Source organism: Pinus tabuliformis, chromosome 7 (genome assembly GCF_031772625.1).
Source record: "Pinus tabuliformis cultivar Carrire ecotype Pingquan chromosome 7, CPIR1, whole genome shotgun sequence".
NCBI classification, from domain to species: domain Eukaryota; kingdom Viridiplantae; phylum Streptophyta; class Pinopsida; order Pinales; family Pinaceae; genus Pinus; species Pinus tabuliformis.
In genome coordinates this window covers 1,577,522,349-1,577,528,348 of record NC_142293.1, presented here as the reverse complement: position 1 = coordinate 1,577,528,348, position 6,000 = coordinate 1,577,522,349, and positions in this window count along the sequence as shown.

Genomic DNA, 6,000 nt, shown 5'->3' with positions numbered 1-6,000 from the left:
TGAATGTAATTTAAAAATCAAGGAGGTGAAGTAGATTCATGTTTTCTGTAGTAGCGGTTCCTTCGAGTCTAGGAATTTTAACATGGAATACCTTGGCACTATGGCTACAACTTTTCGTAGGCCACAAGGGTACAATTGGGCATATACTATCACCATGGCTAGGTTGGGTCTCTCCTAGCACCATGATTATAGTCAGGTTACCTGTTTCCACCTTTCGCTATAGTATTTCTAATTTCCTAAGAGTGTTTCTTGTGTCACATGTTCCTTCTTAGTGTGGCAACAACATGGCCGGAGCTCTCTATTTTCCATGGAGGAGACCATACCACTTCTTAGCTCGGTGTCATTCTCACGTAATTTTTCAAAAGGATTCTAATCATTAGCATTGTCTATCTTCTTTGCTTTGATATCATTCCTGACATTTTGCAGTGGCAAAGTTCTTCACTCGATTTTGGGTTCCCGCTATCATTCTGATTCGAAGGGGATTTTATTCCTCTCACCTCTATATTCAAATATTAGATTATGTGATTTAGGGTTCTAGAAAATTTTTGGATTCACCTATGGCATGAATTGATGGTTGACATCCATTACAAGTACGCACCAGTTGCATTGATTTTTTTCTGGATTTATATAGAGAATGGAAACCATTTGTTAACAGATTCATGGCCTTCTAGGTTTTGCCACCCGATGTAACCATGGGTGTATTTTGTGCAAGGTATGAGGAGTAATCATCTTGGACAACAACCTATATCTATAGGTTTGTTGTCCATTCAACTTAATCATTCCCACCTGGGCATGCTGATCTTTTTACCCAGATTTGTCTTAGCTTAAACAATTCAGTTCATGTTGTTTATCCTTCATTTTCTACACTACCTTTTGGAACTAATTCTTATCCTGTAGTGGTATGTGTTGGGTGTAGGAATTACAATTAAGCAAACTCCTCAACACTTAGTTTGTCAACCCGAGGGATCTGTAAACTTAGAGACGAAGCATAGGCAATGCCAGAGAGGGTATGAATCTTTCTAGTATAAATCTCTACCTTCTTTAAAGTAAAGATTGCATAATCAAACTAAAATGAGAAAAAGGCAACTTGAACGATCAAAATGATCTAAGACTCGAACACGAAAGAATGCATTTGCAAAAGGGGATTGAAAATAAAGGGACAAACACTCTAGCTAGCTATTGTTTAACTACTAAGTGTGTGTTTCTCTTTAATAGAGACACTTAGCAGTCTCATTAGATGGGCCCTTTAAACATGCTCCTTTAGAAATTTCCTTTTTGCACTAATATGTCTTGCACTATCGCAGTCTACTTGCACTAGTGTAGGAACAAAGATTTATACATAAGGTATAAATGGTGTCTTTGCTAAAGTGGTTTTACTTCCTGCAAGGGCTTGAACTTTTCTAGGTTCTAAGCACTCAGATCTCGTGCCAAGAAACTAGTTCTTGCACCATATCAGAGCTTCTTGCACTTGGCATTTAATTCTTAAAATGAGTGGTTAGTTACTGCAAGTGCTATTATATTGTTAAATAAAATTGCACACATAAAAATGAATGTTTCTAATCTTTGACAGAGTGCATAAATAAAGAACCAATCCATATACATTTATCATGTCATAAAGCATTTAATGAAAGAAAAAAAATTGCGGGAAGTAGACTAAGAAGGCTTGTTGCATCACAACAACGTGCACTGGTGTAGGTTCATTTCTCCTACTTGGACCAGGCGAGGAAAACCAACCAAACAGAACTACAGAAAAGGAAATATCACACCAATGTGCAATGGTGCATGTTTATTTCTCCTACTTGAACCAAGCGAGGAAAATCAACCAAACAGAACTGCAGAAAACGAAATATCACACCAACATCCACTGGCACAGGTTTATTTCTCCTGCTTGGACCAGGTGGGAAAACCAATCTGAAATCAAGTGCAGGAAAGGAAATGTAGCTACTTGACACAACGGATCTGCTTTCAGTCAGACAGGAATGCATGTGCTTGAAATTAAATCACACTTGACAACATAAACACAAATTACATGAAACAGAAAATAGGGTAAATGTGTTGGGTTGGCTCGGCCCTAGCCAACCAATGAGTTTCCCTTTTATATGAAAATTCTTCTTAGTACTTCAATCAATTCATCAACTCAAATATGTAGATGCGATTTATAAAACATGAGGCAGAACTCTCTTTTATTAATTCTCTGAGGCAAGTACATGTGTGAATACATTTTCCAGCCCAGATTCAGGGGATAATAAAATACAGCAACCTATTACTGCCTCTCTGGATGTGTCTCTATTCTATACAAAAAAATATATCATTCAACAGATTACATAACCAACCACAGAATTTAGCTTCTCGACCTTTAAACTTAGACAGTTAAGAAAATTGGTCGTAGCCAATCTCTAGGTTTCATTCTTCACAGTTTTGATCTTGGTTTCCTCTGGATTGATCTTTCTGTCGTGGTTGAAGCTAGTTAGAATGAGGCGATTTGAACTCGACTGCCATTGGATCAATCTTGCTATCGTGGCTAAAGCGACTAAAAATGAGGCGGTGATCAAGGAGGTTCGCATCTGCTGCAAGGATTTGCTGTGCTGGCAACGATGCCAGATCTGATCCTGGACTAGGATCAACGGTCACGGTAAGTACTATAACTACCAAATAAACATTAGAGATATCGATAAGATACAAAGAATGATTAAAAGTAAGAAATCATGTAATAAAAGATTAATTAATTCAAAGTTAAGTTAAATATATGAAAAATAAAGTGCATACAAAATATGTCACCATTCTTGGACTGGTGCAAGATCAGGGTGTATAAGTGAGGTAAAACAACATGTAATGGTTATGATTTAGGAAGGAAAAAATGAAAAAAGAGAGAAAATTATGGGGCTAACATCCTCCCATCCCTAAACTATTGTGTGTCCTCACACAACTCTTTACCTTTGTAAAAAAAATTCAAATATTTGAGCATTCTAGCTCAATCCTGCTTTGGCATACTAATATTAGCTTGCAATGTTTCAGATTTCTTCTTTCTGATGTTCTTTAGTTTCTTTGTCACCTTTTTAAGTCACTTGAAACATTACACAGCTTCGTACTTCCAGATTTTAACTTCTCTTTTCTTTTTCCAAATCTCCGCGTTAAGTCTTCTCTATTCTGTTCTTTATCCTCCTGTGATTTAGCTATGAGCTATTCTAATTTCTGCACTTGAAGTTCTAGTTCAACTACTCCAGCAACATGAGTTACCAGATCTTTTTCTTTTTCCATCTCAACAGGGGTTGTGTCTTCCTCAGGGACCTTAATATCCCTCATGGTTACATTAGGAAATTCTTCTTCCTCTAGTTCTTCTTCTTCTGGTTCTTCTTCTCCTAGTTCTTCTTCTTTCACTGGTGCTTCTTCTTGTACTGGTGCTTCTTATTGTACTAGTGCCTCTTCTTGCACTGGTGTAGGAGAGGATTCAACGCCCTATGGGTACTATGGTTCTTTACATGTATCATATTCTTTATTCTTTTTCTAAGGCTTTTTAATGAAATCTGCCAAGAGAGTGTCATCTTCAATGTCTGCAAATTTTGTTGTGTCTGCAATGACTGATGGGTTGTCTTTTTCTAGGGTTTGTGCCTATACTGGTGGTGTAGAAGGAGTCTCTTCAACATGTGCACTAGTTGTCTTCTTATTTGGAGATTGGGCCTTTCCTTCTTTTTGATTTTTCCGATAATTTCCTTCTTTCACTAGTACAAGAAGGACTCCCCTTTTCATTCTTACTTCAGCCCTTGCTTGTGCTGGTGAGGTCCCCTGTCTCCTTTCTAGCATCTGTCATTTTATGTAGCTATTTTAGCAGTGCCTCCCAGGTCATGCCTTTAGCTTCTAGTTATTTCTGAAGCATAATCTGTATTAGGCCGTGATGATATAACTTTGTGTCGGCCTGATCTACCCGTCCATCCCGCACAACTTTGGCCATTTTCTCCAAGCTCTTAAGGGGAAATTCATCTTCCATTGGATGTGCTAAGTGGCTTCGAAATTCTTACAAATTTCTACAGGATGAAAAGGAGGTCCTGCCACTGCCCCACCAGGGCACTGCGCAGAACTCCTTCCTTCCAATCTACCTCCATCCTCTTATCAACGATGAATAGCTACCATCTTTTCCTTTCTAGTTTCTGATTTTTGAACCACTGCTCACCAGTATTATCCAAATGTGTCGCTGCTGCTATAAATTCTTCTGTAACTTCAAATTTTAGAGGCCCAATTTTTACTCGACTGTGTTTGAAACTTTTGGCAAACTGTAAGGCCACTTCTCTGTCGTGCCCATCAAACTTCTGCAAGAACTGAAGAAAGCCTGAGTCTTGCAATAGTGAAAGACTATTGTTATACTCGACAGCTTGTTCTACCCTACTGAGAGATGAGGGTTCGCTTCGAATAGGTGGCATCGCTGCTTAACGGCTATGATAAATCAGGAATTTTACACGCAACACCGAGAAAATTGGTTCTTATAGATAGGGATCCAACTGTCCACCACCCTTTCCATCTTATCACCCATTTATTCCACTGAAATAGTCGTGGATGCATGACATCTTTAAAATTAGGTCATATTGGTACCTGTGACGGTGTTTTAACGGCTAGGTGAGGTAATCATTATGAGTGAAGGACATCTAGGATTATGGTAGAAAGGGGTAATTATGTCCAAGCAATAGTTAAACACTTTCGCATTCATTCATAATTCAAGAAAGAGAACTTAGCATTCATTAAAAAATGATCATGATTCTTAACTGAAAAACACCTTGTGATTTAGATCATTTTCTCCTAGTTAATATGGTAGCACGAGTATTGATCGACTAAGTGAAACAACTCCTTAAAATTTTCATGCTGACCACTTTCCTATGACAGATACTATGAAAAGAACAAATTGTACTATGTTTCTAACATGGTGCACGCTTGCACTGGTCTGCTTGCATGCTTAAATTATACTATTCTGCTAGTACCATTCTGCTTGCATTATCATATAGGACAACATGCCTGCACTAGTGCAAGCATAGTATTTAAAAAGAATAGAGAATTTAAATAAAATATAGGCTATACTTCCTCAAATTTATACTGGAAATTTTCTTTGCCCTTTCTTGATACTTTAGAGCATATCCTTTTGCTCTTTGTGCTCGAGATCCTGTAATGAATTCATGAGAGAACAAAGAAGTGGGAAAAGGGGAGTTTTAGAATGGGAAGGAATTTTGTTACAAGGATTCTAGGAATAGTACCATAAGAGAGGATAAATAGAATTGGGATAGGAAAAAAAATTCAAGGATAAATTGGGATTTTTTTCGAAACGGACAGGGTAAATTCAGAAGAATATGGGAAGGTTAATCAGTCTGGGATTGAAGAAGAAAACTGAGGGAATATTACGAAAGTGGAATATTAAGAAAGGAAGAAATTTTTTTGGAAGTTCCGCTGAACCTACTTTTACTTGGTGGTCGCTAGCATATCTAAAGATCAAGCAACATTTTCTTCTTATTCGAAATTTCTGATCTTCCTGCCAACAAGCTGGTTTTTAGGTTGATCCTTCTGCAATCATGTTAGCGAACTGATTTCGTAATTACAGGAAACTACTTTTTTTCTTTACTTCTTTTTCTTATTATTTTATTTTTTATTTTTAAGAAGAATAAGAATTCATGTTTTCAAAAGGTTGGTATTACCATTTACCACTACCATCCTGAATTATTGTTGGACTTGTTGTGTAAAATATTTCCTGCTAAGTGTCTGAAAATACTTCTTTAATCTGTGTTTATTTATCAAGAATACTAATTTTTTTCCATCAATAGTTTTAACTTCTACTGCTCAATCTCGAATACTCAGATCACTTCATAAGGTCCCATCCAACATGTATGGAATTTCACTTCAAATATTTTAATTCTAGAATCATAATGGAGCACCCAATCACTTGGTTGGAATTGATTTTTCGAAATAGACTTGTCATGCCACCTTTTGCATTGTTGTTGAATTAGTATGTTCTGCTGAAAAACA